We start from the raw sequence: 20,987 nt of genomic DNA, 5'->3' as shown, positions 1-20,987 counted from the left end.
GGCAAGGAAAAGCCCTGGTGGTAGCCACTGATAGTGTTATACTCTAGGAATTTAGCTAATCTCCTTTCAAAGCTACTCAAGTTGGTGGCCATCACTTTATTTTGCTTGAGCAAATTTCATTATTTAACTATGTGCTACAACTTCCACCATTCCTCTCATATTACATATGAATGTAGCCAGTATTGCCTACTCTGATGCCTACTCTTGTGGTTCTAGCAGGAAGAAGGAGAATCTGTGGTGCTACAGATGCTGAACTACAAATCTTGTTGCCCCTGGCTATTAGCTGGCTGGAGATGAAGGATGCTGTGGTCCAAGATCTGTAGTGCATGAGGCTGGGGAAGGCAGATTCTGGAAATTCAGCTTCAAAATCTAAACTCATCCAGTTTGGATGTCCATGCTTCATTATGATCCAAAGTCTCTGAATGGGTTCTTTTCTTTTATTCCCCACCCCCTGCCAATCTCCCCTTCTAATCAAACTCTTGAGAACAGACCCACAGAGAAACAGGGAGGGGTGGGCTCTGCACCATCCTGGTTCTTGCCTGGTTTGCTTTCCCAGCCAGTAAGTGTGTGTGCTTTTCATTGCAGCAGTTGTTTGACCTATGGACTATCTGGCTCCAGGTACCTGTGCTGCTTGTAATGTGGGTTATGGTTTGATTGCTGGTTGAGTGAATGTAACAGAGGTTGGGATATGGTACCTGCCTTACTATAACAGCAGGCCCCACCACAGGTGGTGGGGGCAGCCGTGATGGGGTTGGTCATGTTGCCACTTCAGGATGATGCAAAGGCAGGGTTGCCACACACACTGTCAGTCATGAAATAGAAGTATAGGCCAGACACTGCATGAGACAGGCCTGTGAACCTTAGCCAGGGTGAGAGCTTGCTTGTAGGGAAGTTTGGTTTTGTGGAACTTCCCTTGAGTGAAAGGCATGGGGAGGAGAGGAGCTAGGGGATTTAACCTCTGCTGGTATGGGTTAATATAGTACTGGGCCTTTGTTTTCCCCAGCTGCTTATAAATTGAATGGTGGTGTGTTAATGTTTCTGGGTGGGCAAGTAACAGGGAGCGGTCAAGATGGTGCACCAATTCCAGTGGTGGTAGGCAGAGGAAAGCACAGTGGGAGTAGGGCTTGAGGAACACCCATGAGAGATAGGCCTAAGTGTTTTGTTTCTGTTCTTTGTTCTTGTCCTCTCACTCCACCAGACATTACTCGTATAGCATATCCACTGAGCCCTCTAGTCTGGTGCTGTTGTTGTTGAATGACAGATCAATCCATAATAAAATCATGCTCATTCACGATTTGATTGTGGGTGAATGGGCTGATCTGGCTTGCATTCCCAAGACATGGGTGAGTGAGCTGGATGGGCCTGACCTTTCCCTGCTCTGCAGAGATGGTTTTTCAATACCATACTAGGCTAGACCAGGGGGTTGAGGTGGGGGTAATGTTATTTTCTATAGGAATACCATCTCATTGACCAGGAAGTCTACTGATCTTGGGATGGGCTTAGAAGACCTTCACCTGCTGCTGGGCCAGAGATACAAATCAGGGATGCTGCTGGTCTACTGACCACCCTGTTGCCTGGTAGTATTCCTGACCAGGCTGGCTGATGTAGTCTCTGGGGTATTGTTGGTGGATCCCAAAATGATATTCCTGGCAACTTGCAAGACTTAACATATAGAATAAGAGAAAAAGAAGAACATACATTTGAAGAAGATTGGAAAACGTTTATTGAATATATGGAAAATAATGGTGTACAGCTCGAAACTCTGGCAGCATTAAGATAAATTCAACAGTGTAAGTAAGTTTTGATGGATGTAATAATGGAAAACTGATTAGTATAGTTTTTGTAAAATATGCAGGGATATAAGATATGTAAAATGAACTATGGAAAGAGAAGAAGGGAAGTCACTGACATCTTAAATATGTAAAATGTTTATCTGAAATTGTAAAACAGAAAATTTAATAAAAATCATATTAAAAAATTAAAATGATTTTCCTGGGTGACTTAATTATCCATGCAGAGGCTGCTGTGGGACTAGCCCAAGACTTCATGGCCTCCATGACAATTATGGGTCTCTTTCAGATGGTCATTGGTTCAACACACCAGGAAGGGCACACTCTTGATGTAATCCTGGCCCCTTGTGATACGAGGGATGGAACAAAGATAGGGGGAGTGCAGTGTACTCCCTTGGACGGTCAGAACATTACCTGGTAAGTTTGGACTGGAAGTGGCAGTTCCTCCTTATAGAGTAAGGGTGGTGGGCCAATTTGGATGGCCCACCCTCAGAGACTGATGAAACCAGATGTCCCCCCCCCGAATGCTCTGAGGCAAAGGTTTTCAACTTTTTTGAGTCCATGGCTCCCTTGACCAACTACATTCTTTCTGTGGCTCCCCTGTGGGGAAGTGCGCTCTGACCCTCAGAAGCCAATTTATGTCACTCCTTGCATGCAGCTGGCAGCCCTTCACCTTTTTTCAAACACCCTCCCATGTGGAGTGTTCCCTCAGCCTTCTCTCTTCTCCCTTCTCCTTGTGAGTCCTTTGTGCAGCCGCCCCTGTTTCTCTGAGCCTCCCCACCCCCCCTCCAAAGAGAGGTGCCTCCTCAAGCCATCTTACAGGGGCCTGGAAAGAGAATGCCCCCAGCCTTAGTGGTCTGATTGAGACTGGCTGAAGATGGTAGTCACCTTGGGAGGTAGCAGCAGTGGCAGCAGCGGACGCTGCTGGGCCTGCATGGTAAAAAAGCTTGCCTTCAGCACCAGACACTCAGCTCCCAGGCAGGCATTGCACACAACAAGCACAAGAAAGGTCAGTGCAGTGCCTGCCTGCCTGGCCAGTCTCCCACTTGTCCATCCATTCCTAACAGACGGACTGGCTGGCTGGGTTCCCTTATCCACTTGCTTGCTTACTCTGAGGCTGCCTCAGCTCCTGGCAACTAGCACCCCCTGGCCAGCCCCAGAGGCACCATTCGCTTGGGAATCTTGTAGCCAAGCAAGCCTTTGGGAGGCAGACACACAAGAGGGCATCAGAAAAGGGAGGGAAGGAAAGAGGGATGGAGGTCAGTGTTGCCCGCGGCACCCTTGACCACCATTCAAGGCACCCCAGGGTGTCATGGCACACTGGTTGAAAATCACTGCTCTGGGGAATTTTTGAATGGAGAAAGCTAGTGATGCTGTCAAAGCCCTGGTCTCACAATGGAATGGCAAGATGAAATGGGTAGTTGACATGATCACTCCTGACCATCCTCTCCAGTGTTTTGGAGCTCAAGTAGCTCCTTGGCACTCTGAGGAACTTTGGACAATGAAATAAGTCAGATGAAGACTTGAACACAAGAGGTACAAGTCTGCTCTGAAGCTGAGCAAATACTGGAATGAACACATAATTGTGCTTATCAAGTGGCAGTGTAGGCTGTGAAAAAGGTTCATTTTGCAGCTCATATTGTATCCTCTAGTAGTTGTCTGGTGGAGTGATCTTGGACGAGCCAGAGGTTACTGACTCACAGTAAGGGGCAACATAGGACCATTTCTTGGTAATATGGTGCCCTGAGTGACGACAGTATTTCCCCTCCCCCAATGAAATATTTATTATTTTCACAATAATTCTTTCTGGCATAGTTGCTTTTTTATGGATCTTCTCACTAGATACCTGTATAAAGATAGGATTATTGTTGCTGTTGTTGCTGTTGCTGTTGTTTTGCCTCCTCATCTTGGCACCCTGTGCGTAGGAACCAGCCACACAACCCTAAATCAGATGTTGGAAGATGGCCTTGATTGATCAGCTGCAGGCATCCTTGGAGAACACAGATTATTAAAATTCATTCCAATCTGGGCCCATGTCTGGCCAGAGAACTAAGAGACCCTTGGTCTCCCCGATGGATGATTTTTGCAGAGAGTGGGACAAGGGGCAGGTCACCTTGCTCCTGCTTCCTGATCTCTTGTCAGTATTTGATACCATTGACAATGGTATCTTCCTGGACCAGCTCTAGGAAATGAGAATTGGAGGTATGGTCTTGTGGCTGTTCCAATGCTAACTTCAGCAGCACCTTTTGACTCCTTGGCAGCAACACTGTGATGTGCCACAAGGGACTACCTTATCTTCAGTGCTGTTTAATATCTACATGAAGCCATTGGGTGTGGCCATAAGCAGTTTCAAGCTGAGGAGCCTTCAGTATGCTGATGACACTCATCTCTGTTTCTTCATAACTGTTGAATCAGGAGATGCTGTGCAGTCCCTGGGCCATTGCCTGGATGCAGTGGTGAAATGGACGAGGAAAAACAAGCTGAGGTTGAATCCTGACAAGACAAAGGCACTGTGAGGGAGTAGCTACCACGTTCAAGAAATTGGTCAGTTGCCTACCACAGACGGGCTTGGCCACATCAGCTCTGCCTTGACCGCCAGGTCAGGCCTGGCCCAGTGGTGGAGAGAAGGGGGAGAGTGGGCAGCAAAGCCGCCTCCTACTCTCTTTGGCCTGGCTGTAGCAGCCCCTCTTCTACACTGAACTATGGCACGCTTCCCTTGGGGGGGGGTCGGCGCCCTGCATGCCCACCCTGGGCAGCATGGGCATATGCTCCGCAGCTGGTTCCAGAGATTGAACCAGGGAACTTCTGCTTGTAAAACAGATGCTTTGCCACTGAGATGCAGCTCTATTTTCCATTTCCCAGCAACCCAGTGGCTGGGAATGAAGACAAAAGAAAGGATGAAGGATGTGGAGGGAGAGAGGTATGGCAGAAAGAAGGAAGTATAGCAGAGAGTGGGGGAGGGAGGGAGGGGAGAGAGAGAGAGAGAGAAGGTGGTGATGGGAAGCAAGGAAAGAGCCCCCATCCAAATTTACCTATAGCCATGGGTCTACCTACAGTTAGCATCTGACCCCAACAGATTCAGAAAGAAACGTTCCCCCTTCCTTCAAAAAGAAATCCTGTTCCTGCAGTAGGAATTCCTTTATGCTTCCATTATGGGTGAACACTAGCATTTGTTCCTTTCTACTCCTGCTCCTTTCTACAGAAGTGGTGTTTTTTACAGTTCTGGAAATTTCCATTAAGAGCTGAGTTCTCCAGGGAACCTGACCTGAGATATGGCTCCTGTGTTGGGTTACAGACTGGTGTGGTCTCTGCTCAGAGGGGAGGCAAAAGAGATCTCTTGTTTCCCTTTGGTCTATCTTTGATGCACAGCTTCAGCCTTGATGTGGAGTGAAAAATTGAAATGAGGACAGTTCAGTCTACAGAATGTCTGTGAAATTAATGAGCCCCTTCGCCTCCAACACCTGATAATTACATCTTTCAATTAAATGAACTCCCTTGCTGTCCAGGATCTTATAAATTAACTCAAAGCCATGCATCTCCTGAAGACTGCCAAATCTTTTGCAGCCCCTCCCCAAAACAAATGTATGTTGCCAACAGCATCAAGTAGGAGAAGGGAAGCCTGCAAGCCCAATCTACTTTTACAACCAATAATTGCCTGGCTGAAACTGGACCAAGGAATGAGCCACATGCAACATCCGGGGTACTGCTTTGTATCCACCCTACTGGCAACCCAAATCAACATGTATTGACTTGTTAGTGTAATAAAACCCACTAAGATGTGAATGTGAAATTTTAGTTGAAGATCAACTCATATATGCTTAAAATTAGAGACAAACTTCAGGAAGTTAAGATTGCAAGAGAGGAGGAGAAGGCAAGTCTGGTTATTCCACCACAGACCTGACCCATCCTTGAGGCAAGGTGAAGTGGATGCCTCTGCACTCCCTAGCCCCTTCCACTGACAGGCAAGGAGAGGTGTGCAGACAGGGACAGAATGCACAAAAGGTGAAAATCACCCTCTGCACTCTATCCCCAACTGCCATCAGGCGAGTCCTGCGTGCTGGGCAGGGGTGGGATGTATAGAGGGCAAAGATCATGCACTGTGCCCCACACTTGCCTGGCACAAGAGCATTCACCCATCAGCGGCTCACTGAGGTTCAGCTCCGAGGGCCTTTGGGCTGTTTCCTCACTACGAGATGTGAAGCTACAGGGAACCAGGCAGAGGGTGTTCTTGGTAGTGCCGCCCCCCCCCCCCCCGTGGAATGCCCTCCCATCAGGTGTCAAAGAGATAAACAACTGTTTGACTTTAAGAAGACATCTGAAGGCAGCCCTGTTCAGGGAAGTTTTAAATGGTTGATGTTGTATTGTGTTTTTAATATTTTGTTGGGAGCCACCCAGAGTGGCTATGGCAACCCAGTTAGATGGGGAGCATATAAAAATAAGAATAAAAATAAAAATATTGACTGTGACTAGCCATGTTCTATGTCTTGGTATTAACATACCTAGATATCTAATAGATTCAGAACAAATCTAGAATTGGTATTCCTTGAATCAATGTGTAATCAGATTTTGACCTCCACATACTGTTTATAAATTTTGTTAATTGCCTTTTCAGTGTCTAGTGATATGATTACAAACTTTAGTGATATGATTACAAACTTTATTTCTTTATTTTTATTTAAATCTACCAAATCCACCACTAATCTAATATTATCTGCAGCATGTCTTGTCTTTATAAAGCTGGTTTAAACCTCCTGATAATCACCACAATTACTTGTTGACAGGGGTGCCAACTTGAATACTGGGGGGGGGGGCAGGTAAGCGCCACCCTACATAATAAAGCACATGATGCAGTGCACAAACACCATTTGAATGGGAATACCCTGTTAGGATTCATTCCCCGTGTTGCAGTCATGGGATTGGTTTTATCACATGACGGTGTATGTTTTCATTCCACATTGTGGGAAGTGATGGAGACAGGATGTTTATATTACTGTGTTTCCATGATGTAGGACATTTGTCCTTTTGTTCTCTCTTTTTGCTGTCTGATGTTGAAGAGGAAGGAGCTGAGTTACGATGCTCCAAGTGTGTATATGTAAATAAACGTAGTTTAGCCAAATTGCTGCGCTACTGAGTCTGAACGCTGACTGCCTATACTCTGCTGATCCTGAAGTGTGCTGATGCATCTTAAGTATCAGTCGCTGTGATGTTCGAACTGGACAAAGATGTTGAATCTCCCGAACAAACCACCAGGAAGGAGAGAACATGCTATTTGGGCATATGTCTCTACCGGACTCCTACGCATGTGCAGGACCTCCTGACATACCCATCAATTTTGTGGGGGCCTGGCTCGGCTCCCTCAAATATTGTATTGTGGGGGCTGAAGCCCCCACAGCCCCTAGTAGTTGGATCCTATCCTTGCTGAATTCTGTTTGCTAGGATCACTGTTAAAATCTTTGTTTCAACATTAATCAAGGATATAGGCTGATAATTTGCACATTGTGTATGTTTCTTACTGGTTTGGGAATAATTGTAATATAAGCTTGATTAAATCTTGTTAATAAAATATCTTTATCAACTATCTCATCATACAATTCATGAAGTTTTGGTACTAATAGATTTAAATATGTCTTCTACCTTTCAATGAGGAGTCCATCCAATCCTGGTGTTTTGTCACTTGTCATTTTAAAAATAGTTTGTTTAATTTCTGCATCCTATACTGGTGCTGAAAACATTTTCTTTTCTGGTTTAATATAGAATTCCAAGTAAAAAGTTTTTTTAATGGTCATTAATATCTTTTGAGATTTTATAGACTTCACCTTTATCACCTTTAATACCTGAGATAAATGTTTATTCTTTTGTTTCAAATTATTTGCCAAACTTTTCCTGGTTCTTCACCATTATCCCAGCATTTCTGACTTACACAGGTGAGCATAAATTCTATTTACTGAGACAACATATTATTTTGTTTAAATTTCCTTTTTCATATTTCTTAATATACCATAGTGGTTGGATTCCTAACCATGTGCACCCAAAGGTCTTTAAGTTCTTCTTTCAACAGCTTTTCCTTTTTATCCTTTAATTTTATATGATGTGTATGTAATAATTCAACCATGAATATATGATTTATATGCTTCCCATTCAAATAGTTGGGCAGATGATGTACCAGAGTTCAAAATATTGTGCAGTCTCTGTCTACATTTGTTGTATAAATTCTTTATCATGAAGTAGGGAAACATTAAAATACCATTTTTGCTTACTTGTGATATTCAAGATAACTGCATTATGATCATAAATATAGCTAATGCCAATTCTACAATCCTGAATTTGATGATACAGCAATGGTTATGTTAAGAAGTAATCTAATCCAAAAAAATTTGATGAAGAACTGATATAAATGTGAACTCTCTTTTGGTATGATACCTTAATCGCCATGGGTCTATTAAATTCTTGCACATATTTTTGATTGCTTCACTAAAGATGTTTTCTTCCTTATCAGAATATTTCTATTTAACTTAGGATCCAATATTTCATTTAAATCACCACTGATTATCAGATAGTCATAAGTACATTGATTCAGCTTTGGAAAGCTTTCATGGAACATATCAGGAGAATTCATGTCCATATAAAGTGGAAACTTGGCTCTTGAACTTAATCCGTTCTGGGAGTCCATTCGAAAACCAAGGCATGGCTTCCAATTGGTTGCAGGAGCTTCCTGAACTCAAGCAGAAGCTGTGTTGGTCAACTGGCTTCCAAAAAATACTCACAAATAAGAAACATGGCAATATATTTATTGAATGCACCTCGGTTATTGGGAAGCAAAAGAAAAAACAGAAAAGTAAAAACAAAGGATATCAATAAAAAGGGAAGGTATGGGGGAAATGCAAATGATTTTTTTAAAATGGGGGGGATTCTATATTGTATGAAACAGTAAAAGAAGGAAAAACAAACTAAACTAAATACAGTAGGTAGTGCAAGCATTTTATTATTATTATTTAAAAGATGACTTTCAGAATGTGGTGGCATCATTCACCAAATCCAGACACTGCCAGGATATTAAAAGTGTTTCTGAGTCTTCAGGAAAAGTTCTTTAGCTGGAAATAGTTCAAGTAATTCATAGGTGCTGACCTTCAAAATTAGTGTGCAAGGATCAGTCCAGCATTCTTCCCTGATGGACTGATAAGCTCATACAGTAATGGCAGAACTCAAAGTGTTTACTTTCACTTTTTTAAAAAAAAAAAATGTTTTTAATCTTTTCATTAATAGCAATCCAATGAAAGCCACATTAATACAATGCCAAATCATGCCAAATCGCAATACAATAAAAAGAGAGAATTAAACAGTTCCGAATTAAACATTTTTCGATCACTTCACATGTTCCGACTATCAGGAGTTGATGTTATTACTTGATCCTGCGCCAGTTCTCTTAATTAGTCCAAGTTCCAAAATTCTGATCTTAATCCTTTGTTGTAGCAGCAGTTCGCCATGCCGGAAGTCTTCTTTCACTTTCTTTTTGCTTTCTTCATTTGTGCTGAGCTTGATCATAATAGCAGAGACTTGTTGTGATGCAGAATATAAGAAGAGACGCTCAATAGCTGAGATTCCAGGAGGGTGATATGTTTATCTGCAATGTTCTGACACACTTGTGCATGTTCAAACACTGTTCAAATTCATCTATTTTTAATACATCTCTGAAAGTGCATTTTTAACATCATCCGTGTCAGATTTAATCTCAGCCAGATCTTTCTGTATTGGTTAGAGAACAGATAAAATCTCTTGTAAGGCACTAGGGCTCAAGACTGTTACAGTCGCCTCCATTGTCTTTTTTGGCTCGGCCATTACTAGTGTAGTTGGGCTTGCAGCAGCTCCCCCTGTTTCCTTGTGTTATTCATGTTATTCATGATAAAACCACTTCAAGATTAAAAGTAGTGTAGAAAAGCAGAGGGAGTATTTACCCAATTAGTAACGTTTTTTGCTCACACAGTTTGTTAATCAAGTTATCCCAAAGACAATTAGCACTCACAGGAGAGGGGAGTCAATGATCATGGCACCATGTGCAGACCAGAAATGACACCATCGACTCTCTAGAGAGAACAGCTCCTTCTGTCCCCCTCCCCCTTTGACTGTTTCATCCTAGATGATAACTATACAATAACCTGACTACTTTAAGAACTGTTGCATAAGTTTGTTGTTTTCTTCCTCCCTCTCCATTCCTTTTTCCTTTTGTGTTGTGTATTTTAGATTGTAATCCTGAACCTGGGGACTGTCTTGTCTTATGGATCTGTAAGCAGCTCTGAGAGCCTTTTCTCGGTTGAATATTGCTGTTAAAAATGCTTTAAACAAACAAACAAAATATATAAATAAATTTGCTTACACTGTGAATTATTTAAGAACTGCATCCAGCAAAGGCAAGAAGTAGTAGCTGGAGCAGCTATTGTAAATAATGACAGTCAGGGCTTTTTCTCAGGGAGAACTCACAAGACCTCAGTTCCGGCACCTCTCAGGTGGCTGCCATTACCATTCTAAGACAAAGAGGGAGGTGTTCGTGGTGAGTTCCAACAAATCTTTTTCCTGGAAAATAGTACAGATGATAGTGATAATTTTATAGAGTGCTTTTTTGTTAAGAACTAAAATAGCCATTTAATGTCATCATTTTATAGCCAACAGCCTTTGATGAGCAGGAAAAGCCATTTTTCCTGTGGTTGATCGCAACTGAGGTTGATTGCAACTGAAGAAACAACTGAATATAGGGGTGATTAGCCATTCCCCTCCCTATTGCCACACCACTATGAATTACCTCCCTGTCTAGTGGAACAGCTGGAGTTCAGTGGCAGAGCAGCTACTTTGTGCATAGGTTCATAGAACTGCAGAGTTGGAAGGGATCCATAAGATCATCTAATCCAACCTCCTATAATGCAGGAATCTCAACTAGATCATCCCTGAGAGATGGCCACCCAACTTCTGCTTAAAAACATCTAGTGAATGAGAGCCCCCCCTCCACCTCTGCTGGAGTCAATTCCACTGTCTAACAGCTCATACTGTCAGAAACTTGTATGCTTGTAGCTGGGCAGTGAACCTGTTGCCCTCCAGATGTTGGACTAAAATTCTAATCATCCCTGATCACCTGCCATGCTGGCTGAGGCTGGTGGAAAGAGCGAAGAAGAAGAAGAAGAAGAAGAAGAAGAAGAAGAAGAAGAAGAAGAAGAAGAAGAAGAAGAAGAAGAGGAGGAGGAGTAGTAGTAGTAGTAGTAGTAGTTTGGATTTGATATTCCGCTTTATCACTACCCGAAGGAGTCTCAAAGTGGCCAACATTCTCCTTCCCTTCCTCCCCCACAACAAACATTCTGTGAGGTGAGTGGGGCTGAGAGACTTCAGAGAAGTGTGACTAGCCCAAGGTCACCCAGCAGCTGCATGTGGAGGAGTGGAGACGTGAACCTGGTTCACCAGATTACGAGTCCACTGCTCTTAACCACCACACCACACTGGCTCTCAGTGGCAGCAACAGATCCAAGCTCACCCAGTGAACTTCATGGTCAAGTAGCAATTCGAACCCTGGACTCCCAGGTCCTAGTCTGGAACTCTAACTTTCTTTTTACTTATTTTGTTTTTTAGAAACTGAGAACATAACCTGTGTCATACAACCCCTGGGGCAGGTTACAGAAAAAGCAGCAACAAATGCAGCACTCTTATTGCTTATTTACTGCTGATTTTAAAAATTATTATAAATTGTATTTTCATACTATTTGGTGAGCCATCTGGGGAATATCTATTAATGGCTGCCTACATAAAATTGATTCATATTAATGGACGGTTATGTGAATTTAATAGGAATAATAATATTGAATTGCACCTGAGTTCAGCAGAAGAAAAGTGTCACTATCAAGGGAAGAAATAGTACTGATCTACTATATTACTGTGTCCAGTTCTGGGCACTTCAATTTAAGAAGGATATTAACATGCTGGAAGGTGTGCAGAGGAGGGCAACCAAGATGATCAAGGGTCTGGAAACCAAGCCTTATGAGAAACAGTTGAGGGAGTTGTGTATGTTTAGCCTGGTAAAAAGGAGATTGAGGTGTGACATCATAGAATCAACGAATTGTAGAATTGGAACGGATCATGAGGGTCATCTAGTCAAACCGCCTGCAAGGAAGGAATCTAATGTGTGACTCAAACCCACAACCCTGAGAATAAGTCTCATGCTCTACTGACTGAGCTATTCCTGATGGTAAGAGCTGTTTGAGAATGGGGCGGACTCTCTTGGAAGGTGGTGGACTCTTTCTTTGAAGGTTTTAAAGCAGAGGTTGGATGGACATCTATCATGGATGCTTTAGTTGTGATTCCTATATTGCAAGGGGTTGGAGTCAGAGTAGATCCATTGACATTAATGAACCCAGGTTAGTCTTGCCCATTGATTTCAGTGGGTCTATTCTGAGTGGGGTTCAATTGATACATCCTGTTATTGTTAAATTTAAATAGCCACTCATTAATAGATGTATTTATTTATTTATCATTAATTATTAATTATTATTAATCATGGGACATGGGTGGCGCTGAGGGTTAAACCGCAGAGCCTAGGACTTGCCTATCAGAAGGTCGGTGGTTCGAATCCCCGCAACGGGGTGAGTTCCCGTTGCTCAGTCCCTGCTCCTGCCAACCTAGCAGTTTGAAAGCACGTCAAAGTGCAAGTAGATAAATAGGTACCGCTCCAGCGGGAAGGTAAATGGCATTTCTGTGTGCTGCTCTGGTTTCACCAGGAGCGGCTTAGTCATGCTGGCCACATGACCCGGAAGCTGTACTCCAGCTCCCTCGGCCAATAAAGTGAGATGAGCACCGCAACCCCAGAGTCGGTCACGCTGGACCTAATGGTCCGGAGTCCCTTTAAAAGGTAAAGGTAAAGGTACCCCTGCCCGTACGGGCCAGTCTTGCCAGACTCTGGGGTTGTGTGCCCATCTCACTCAAGAGGCCAGGGGCCAGCGCTGTCCGAAGACACTTCCGGGTCACGTGGCCAGCGTGACATCGCTGCTCTGGCGAGCCAGAGCTGCACACGGAAACGCCGTTTACCTTCCCGCTAGAAAGCGGTCCCTATTTATCTACTTGCACCCGAGGGTGCTTTCGAACTGCTAGGTTGGCAGGCGCTGGGACCGAGCAACGGGAGCGCACCCCACCGCGGGGATTCGAACCGCCGACCTTTCGATCGGCAAGCCCTAGGCACTGAGGCTTTTGCCCACAGCACCACCCTCATCACTAGGGGTCCCTTTACCTTTTACCTATTAATTATTACCACCATGCTGAGCACTTGTGCACTAGTTCAGAAGTAGCATGGAAGCATTTTTACTCAATGCCATTTTACTTATACCCTTCTTTTGCCTTATAAATATCACTCAGTTCAACCAGCAAGCTCTCCACCTGTTTGTTTTTCGAACAGGCCACAGCCTCCCCACACTCCTCTCCCATACCAGCTTCTCAAAAGCACGGCAAGCATCTGCTGTTGTTGACCAAATTCCGAGCACGCCAGACAATGCCTTGAAACACTGAGTCCGGGGGTTTAGAGGCCCATGGCCCCACTATTTCAATTAAGACAATTAGCTGTGACCAAGGGCAGCTGCAAAGCTCTAATTAAACCGGCACAAAGTCTAACACAATCCACCATATCACAGAGCAGGTTGCAGCACGCCACCCTGACAACACATGTCGGCCAGATTAAAGCTTTTTAAAACACAGCCTCCCTTGTTGATCTGCCTCCTGCCTATTCCTGACACATCACCTTCAGCTGTAATCTCTTGTCTTTGAATTCCTCATTAATTTGCCCAGTTTCAGGGGACTCAAAAGGGCTGAAGCAGTGTGTGTGTTAGAGAGACAGGGGGCAGCTTCCTAGGCCTTTATTACTATCCTGATCTCTCTTCCCCCCTTCTCTGACATGTCAAATGCAGTTCCCTTTTGTATTGACTTCCCCAAGTGATGCTTTTGACCCTTTTGCTAGCTGTGTTTGTATCCAGGCTGCATTTTGTCTCTTACGTTGTGAGCTGCAATGGATGAAAATGGACAAGCAGGCAGGAGCAAATAAGAGACTTGACTTTTGCATTTCTTGCTCGTTTTGCAGTGGTGGAGACGGACACAGGCTTGGCGGGGGCTTATAGCAGCCATAATTTGGGGCTTTCCAGCTAATGGCTCCTCAGTATAGATTTTAAACGCCTTGCATGTAGAAGCGCCCAGCTTCAATCACTAGCATTTGATATTCCCCAGCAACTGGTATTTAGAGACATTTGCCTCTGACCCTGGAGGTAACATACACCCTCTACCCATCACTGGTATCCAAAGGTTGCATTTAAGGAGAAGAGCCAGAACACAGTGGAAGAGCATGTGCTTTGCATTCAGAAGGCCACAGCTTCAATCTCCAGCACTCTGTGTAGGGCTGGGAAACACCCCAGTCTGAAATCTTGGAGCACTATATTGATGTTGACAATATAGAGCTACATGGACCAGTGGGTTGACGTGGCAGAAGGCAGCTAACAATAAGATAGGATACGAGGGTTTGGGGAACAAACATCACAATTGGAGAGAGATCTGTTGGAATGTAATGTTAAAGCACTGCCTAAAATGTATAAGATATTGTGCCAAAGAAAGACAGAACCTTTTTTATGTATGCAACAACAGCAGCAAGAATACTCATCGCGAAGTATTGGAAGACACAAGATTTACCCACCCGGGAAGAATGGCAGATGAAGTTGATGGACTATATGGAACTGGCGGAAATGAATGGCAGAATCCGAGACCAGGGAGAAGTGGAAGAAGACTGGAAAAAGTTTAAAGATTATTTACAGAAATACTGTAAAATCAATGAATGTTAGAAAAATGTTGGAATGAAGTTATATGGCTTTAGTAGAAATGTTACAAGGAACTAAGTACAAATAGATTACTAATGTATTAAAGGGAAAAAATAAGGTTAGAATATGTTAAGATAAATTACAGGACAGAAAACAGAGGAAGAAGGAAAGGAATTGCTGAAACAGTTAACTGAAGTAGAATACAAAAAGGGAGGTGTGAGGAGGTCGTTGAAACAAGTGAATGAAAGATAAGATATTGAAATTATTGGATGTGTTTTAAATTGTTTTTGTTTTGTTTTGTTAGTTTAATGTCTTAGTGTTAGTGTTATGTAGTGTCTTTGTTTTTTGTATTGTATTGTTTTGTTTTAATTTTTTTTCTTTTGTAGTATTTAAACTGTTAATAAATATTATTTTTAAAAAAATAATAAACTGTATAAGATATTATTGGAATGGGGGAGAAAGGATAAGCAAGTAACATCCTCAATGATACACTGGGCAATATATATTGGTTGTAATATAGATATGGAAGCATAGGAATGATTGTGGAATATGGATATAAATTTCACAGCATGCTTTGGTTTAAGTGAAAACTATATGAAAATGTTGATGGTAAATTGGTATAAATCAAAATCAAATAAGTGTTGGAAATGCAAAGAGAAAGAAGGTACTGGTCATCATATGTGGTGGTCTTGTAGCAAGGTTAAAGCTTACTGCAAAATGATATAAAATGAATTGAAAAAGATGTTCAAAATAACATTTGTTTAAAAATACACAAAAAAACCCCAGAAGCTTTCCTTTTGGGAATTATGTGAGAAGGTTTATTTTAGCAGAGTTAAACAATCCCCTTTATAAGTTCATGCAGCTACCAGCTTGTTGCTGACTCATCTGAGTTCTACTAATAAAGTTGACTTCCTGGTTAAAAATCCCTTTGAATCCCTCTTAAAGAATACACACACGAATCTGGTTCATGTTAATATAAAACTATTTTTACTCTCAGATTCATTCAGGTTTACAGAACTGTACCTGGAAGCAGGCTTAGGTTACATAGCAAGCAAATAAACTATACCAGAGGGAAGTTGGTCCTGAGGCGACTGCAACTGGGCAGTTATCTTTCAAAACTACCAGCAACCGACAAACTGGTTGTCACAGCAACCGGTTAGAACATGGAGGCCATTAGTCCTCTGTTGGAATGTTGCACTTGACTGCACCTTTACATCCCACAAATTATAGGGGCAAAACTACCCAAACTGTATAGAAATTTTTTAATGTTCATGACTACAGCGGCAAGAATGTTATTTGCCTACAAATGGAAAGAAGAAGTCCCGATGAAAGAAGAATGGATACAAAAACTTATGGAATATGCAGAAATGGCAAAACTAACTGGAAAAATAAGAAATCAAGATAACAAACTTTTTATAAAAGAATGGAAATGGTTTATTGAATATTTACAAACGAGCTGTAAACACTGGGAGGATTATTGTAATAACCTGCAGTTTTATAAGAGTAGATTCATCTAAAATAGATGAATAAATGAATAAATTAAGTTAATCTGGTATGTGCAGGAACTATAATAAATAAGCTTAAGGAACTGCAGAAAGAGGAGGAAGTTGAGTTTTGAAATGTTAAAATATTGTAAAACTATTGGAATGTATATAACTGAAAATCATAAATAAAAAATAAAGAAAACCAGAAACAGAATTCCACCAGAGAGCTGGAGCCTCTCTCTGATTGGCTACCAAGACAGCTAGCCGGGGTGGATGGGTGGAGACAGCACTTTGAGAGTACAGTGGTACCTTGGTTTGCATACGTTTTGGATTACAAACACGCCAAACCCGGAAGTGCGTGTCCCGATTTGCTACCTTTTTTTGGATTACAACCCCTTTTTTTGGTGACTACGGACAATTTGGGGGGGGAGGCCCCATTGGCCAAAGTGCGCCTTGGGTTACAACCTGTTTTGGTTTACAAATGGATCTCCAGAACGGATTATGGTTGTAAACCAAGGTACCACTGTATCTTTCTGAGAGACTGTTCAGCTAGTCTGAGATGGTTTGAGGAGGGTGTGTCAGAGAGAGTTGGCTCTTATCTGTGTGTAACATCCACTATGAAGAAAACAGAGAAAGGAGTCTCTGGGATAGAAAGACAGTGTTTAGTGTCTTGGGAGAGTATTCAGACAGGAGTTATCTGGAGAGCTGAGTTTAGGGTCGCCATACAACCAGAATTTCCCAGACATATCCGGAATACTGCAGTGTCCGGGCAGAAATCAGCTAAATTTGCAGGGAAATTGAAGTGTCATTTTTGCCAATTATCCTCAAAAATAGCTCAAAAACATCCAATTTATTTGTGATTTTTCAAGAATAGCTCAACAACTTTTCACTTTTTGAAATATGGCAACCCTAGCTTAGTTTAAGCAAGGATAAGTAGAGCTGTAAGCAGTTTACTTAAGTCTCATTCTTGCCAGGAGGAGAGAGGTCTAGAAAGAGAAGACTGCCAAACCAATTAAGAGGGGTGTGGTGATCCCCTGGATCAGTTACACTATTTGAAGTACCTCAGGAGTGTGATTGTTAAAAAGTTGGAAAACTGACAAAAAGTGCCACCTTGTTTAAGAACCAAAGTATTAAGCTGTAACACCTGTGCAACACCTATCTTAATAAACTGAAGTGAATTAACTTGAAACAAGCTAACCATTTACCATTTACCATCTAGTCTAGATACCTGTAACATCTAACTGAAAATAAGCAACAAAAGTTTAAAAGAAGCTGTGTGATTCCTACCTTGTGTGATTCCTACCCTGTGTGATTCCTACCCTGTGACATCCACTAGATTTAGAATAATGATTAATTTGTTGTTTCCTTAAATAACTTTATCTCCTGACACTTCATTTGTTTTACCAACTTTCTTCCTGTAAAATAAATCTTATTTGTTCAACTTCTGCCTGAGTCTCCAAGTATCAAAGCCTTACCTCAGGCAAAAACCCATAAGATTCCCCTCAAATGGTGGGGGATTCCCCTCAAATGGTGACTGAGTGGTGGGATCCCCTACATAATGGTGTAAGGTGTGGCATCTGCATTAGTGGAAGAGAGGTTCATTCAGAACTAAGGCTACAGTCACATTGATAATGCTTGCAAGGATCTGAGCAGGGGGCTCACTTGTGCAGGGTAATATGATAGGATAAATGCGCCACTGTCCCTCCAACCTCAACCTGTCCTCTGCCCAGCACCAGCCCTACTATGAGACAGTGTGAGGCAGCTGTCTCAGGCAGCAGATGTTGAAGTAGGGAGAGCCAAGTGCCAAGTGGCCTGCCTGTATACACCCTATGCTAGTCTGCTGCCCTCAAGGGCAGTGGAAGACACTGCCCTTTTACCAGTATTGGAGTAACTGCCAGTGCCATTGGCTTATTTATGTGACTTGGGGAAGGTGCCATCTTGTCATTCGCCTCAGGCAGCACAAAGTCTTGAGCTGGCCCTGCCTCATCCACCCTCCATTTTCTTGATATCTTTCTTGCAACCAGTCCAGCACTACCGAATGATAGAACTGCAGAGTTGGAAGGGACCTCGAGGATCATCTAGTCCAACCCCTTGCAATGCAGGAATCTCAGCACGCACTCCCACATCCAATTTGGAACCTTACTGGACCCTGCTTAGCTCCTTGCCTTCCATCTTACCAGTCCCAAAAGGCACCAGCCACACATGGGCACCCCTGCTTGAATTCAGGTGGCACCCCTAATTGCAGTGAAAAGCAATCTTGCCTAATGTGGCCCAAGGACATGGCATATGCTGAGAATGCTCCAGCCAACTTATTTTTGTTCTATCAGAGCACAGAGGCAATTAGTGCAAATTCTTGGCCATGAATCCTCTTTTCTCTAAGACCACTTCCTATATTAAAAGTATTCCCCAAGCTATCTTTTGAGGTTTTCATCTTTGTGTGTGTGTGTGTGTGTGTGTGTGTGTGTGTACACACACATGACGAATAAAGAAGGTGGCAAAGGACTTGTGTATTCCTTTCTAAGCCCCAGCTATAAATTATTATTTATATTAGGGCACAAGTTTGTTCATTTTCTCATTACAAAAGTGACAAATTGGTTGATGCGTCTTAAATTAATTTTTTTCCCCAGCAGCAAACCCTCCATGGCCCCATTCTTGGAGTGCCTTGGTAGCAACTAAAATATTAAGATGAGGAAGGAGAAGAAAAGAAATCCCTATGGATCACCAGTGAAGATGACAACACTCAAAACAAAACCATATAGATTAATTGTGTCTGTGTGAAGATAGGACGGCTGACAATGCTCAGGAAGTTTCCTATGATGATTTGGTTTTCTACTCAGTCCGCTTTTGTGCTGGAACCACACCCTGACCTCAGCTGATTCCTAGCTGCTATCTTTGTCCAGATGTCTCCTCCAGACAGAGGCATAGCATGTGAGAGCGGTAAAGGGCAAACACAATCCATATTCCTTTTATAACATATGGCAAATGTTTACTGCATACATAAATTGTTCAGACTGTAGCAGGAATCCACCAAGCACTCATGGGAAAACGAGTTTCTTAGAGTAATCAACAGTTGCTCCGCCCCGGGCACCAGCAACCCATGTTATGCCACTGCCTCAAGAGAGGGATCTAACTCCCAATGAGACCTTGCCTGTAGTCAGGCACTTTGTGTTTGGTCATTGAGATGCTATCTCTCCTGAGGGCTCAGGATTTGTTTGGCCTCGCCATCAAACTCAAACTCCCTTGCAGTGCAGATGACTCCTCTGTAGGCTGCTGCAAGGAACTGGCTCCTCATCAATACCTGAGGAATGCAATACCACAAGGACTGCCAGGGGTGCCAAATTGGACACCTGACTGTGGTTGTGAAGTGCATGCACTGCCATGTTATGACATGACACCATGACATGGCAGTGCACGTATATGAGCATGCTGGCATCATAAAAAAACTGGGCCTAGGCCTCCACAAGCCCTTTTTTTGGCACATTTTTCTGCCCCCCCACTGCACTGCTACATGCCACACACACCCCCCCCCCGCTGCCACCCCATCGCATGCCAATGCTGTAACCCCCTGCCACAGTTACCGCTGTGCCACCTGCGTAACTGCATGCTGCCGCTACCCCCAGAACCACTATGCCCCCACCGCTGTGTACCACCACTGCTACTGCTGATGCCGCTACCGCTGTTCCACCTCCACCACTGCATGCTGCCACTAGCGTGGCACACTTCTGCTACCACCGTGCCACCCCCGCTGCCATGCAGCACCTTACCATGAAACAGCAACCGCTGTGTGGGTCTGTGCTTCCACCATGAGGCCTCTGAGGCCCCACAGCGGATGATGGTTCATGGTAAGGTAGCGTGCAGCAGTGGCAGGGTGGCACAGGGGTAGTAGCAGCACATGGCGGCAGCACAGCAGTATCAGTGGCGGTAGCGCAGTAGCAGTGGGGGGGTAGCATGGTGGGGGCAAGGGGGCAAGGCAGGGCAGGGCAGCCTGGGCTCCCAGTGCCTTCTGGAGATGACGCCACTGAGGACTGCCTCTCTCCATATGAATCTACCCGAACCCTGAGATCATCTTTTGAGGTGCTTCTTTATGTGCTTCCTGCATGAGAGGTCCGGAGGGTGGCAACATGAGAACAGGCCTTTTCTGCACTGGCTCTCTGTTTATGGAATGCTCTCCCCAGGGAAGTTCAGCTGGCGCCTTCGTTATACCTTTAGACACCAGACAAAAACATTCTTATTTAACCAGGCCTTTGGCTGATTGACATCGAATGCCTTTTTAAAATGTGTTGGGGGGTGGGTTATTGGGTTGTTCTTGTTTTTTTGTGTGTGTTTTTATATTGTGATTTTATGTTGGGAGACTTGCAGGTATATGATGTTACACAAAGTTAATTAATTGATTAATTAATTGTGATAATATTAATAATCTGCCTTGTTAATGATGTAATCTGATTTGAAAATGTGAGAGCTGTTCCTAAATGATCTCAGTTCACTCTGTAAAGCAGGGTACACAAAAAAGCAATACACAACACTAACTAGCCCCTGAGTTTGATTGTTTTCCTTTTCCCTTCCCATTGTTCCCCCTTTTGCATTGTGTCTTTTAGACTGTAAAAGACAAAAAAACCAGAGCCAAACTCAAGATGCTGAAGAAAGGTGATGCCCTTTTTATTAATGTCCAATGCATTTTGGCCAGCAAAAGTTTGCCTTGGGCACTTTTCTATGAGATCATATGCCTGAGGGTATATTTTTATTGATCCGGGCTGAAGAGTGGATTACAAAAAAGCTTACAAATTAATAAATTAGGAACTGAGTGGATTGTTTTGAATGAAATTGTTTTTGTATGCAACCATTATTATTTTAACCTTTATATGATGGAGAATTACAAGCCCGTGAGCTCATCA

At 43.1% G+C, this 20,987-nt stretch overlaps 2 long non-coding RNA genes across 3 annotated transcripts in view; one reads left to right on the top strand and one right to left on the bottom strand.

Annotated features, from left to right (window-relative positions):
- Positions 1-20,987, top strand: part of LOC309361588 — a 434,430-nt gene that overhangs the window by 200,278 nt on the left and 213,165 nt on the right. The gene's annotated exons all lie outside the window — the stretch shown is intronic.
- On the bottom strand, positions 4,222-16,208 carry LOC309361594. Of its 2 annotated transcripts, XR_014164543.1 has the most exons (3): positions 15,678-16,208; positions 5,056-5,166; positions 4,222-4,283 (listed from the first exon to the last, which is right to left on the bottom strand). It is a non-coding gene; the product is annotated as an uncharacterized lncRNA (long non-coding RNA). The 2 variants fall into 2 exon arrangements; XR_014164544.1 differs by lacking the exons at positions 4,222-4,283; positions 5,056-5,166 and adding an exon at positions 9,022-10,358.

The sequence above is a fragment of the Podarcis melisellensis genome (assembly GCF_964234715.1).
Source record: "Podarcis melisellensis genome assembly, chromosome: Z".
NCBI classification, from domain to species: Eukaryota; Metazoa; Chordata; class Lepidosauria; order Squamata; family Lacertidae; genus Podarcis; species Podarcis melisellensis.
The sequence above is the reverse complement of the archived record's forward strand: the minus strand, read 5'-3'. Positions and strand labels throughout refer to the sequence as shown.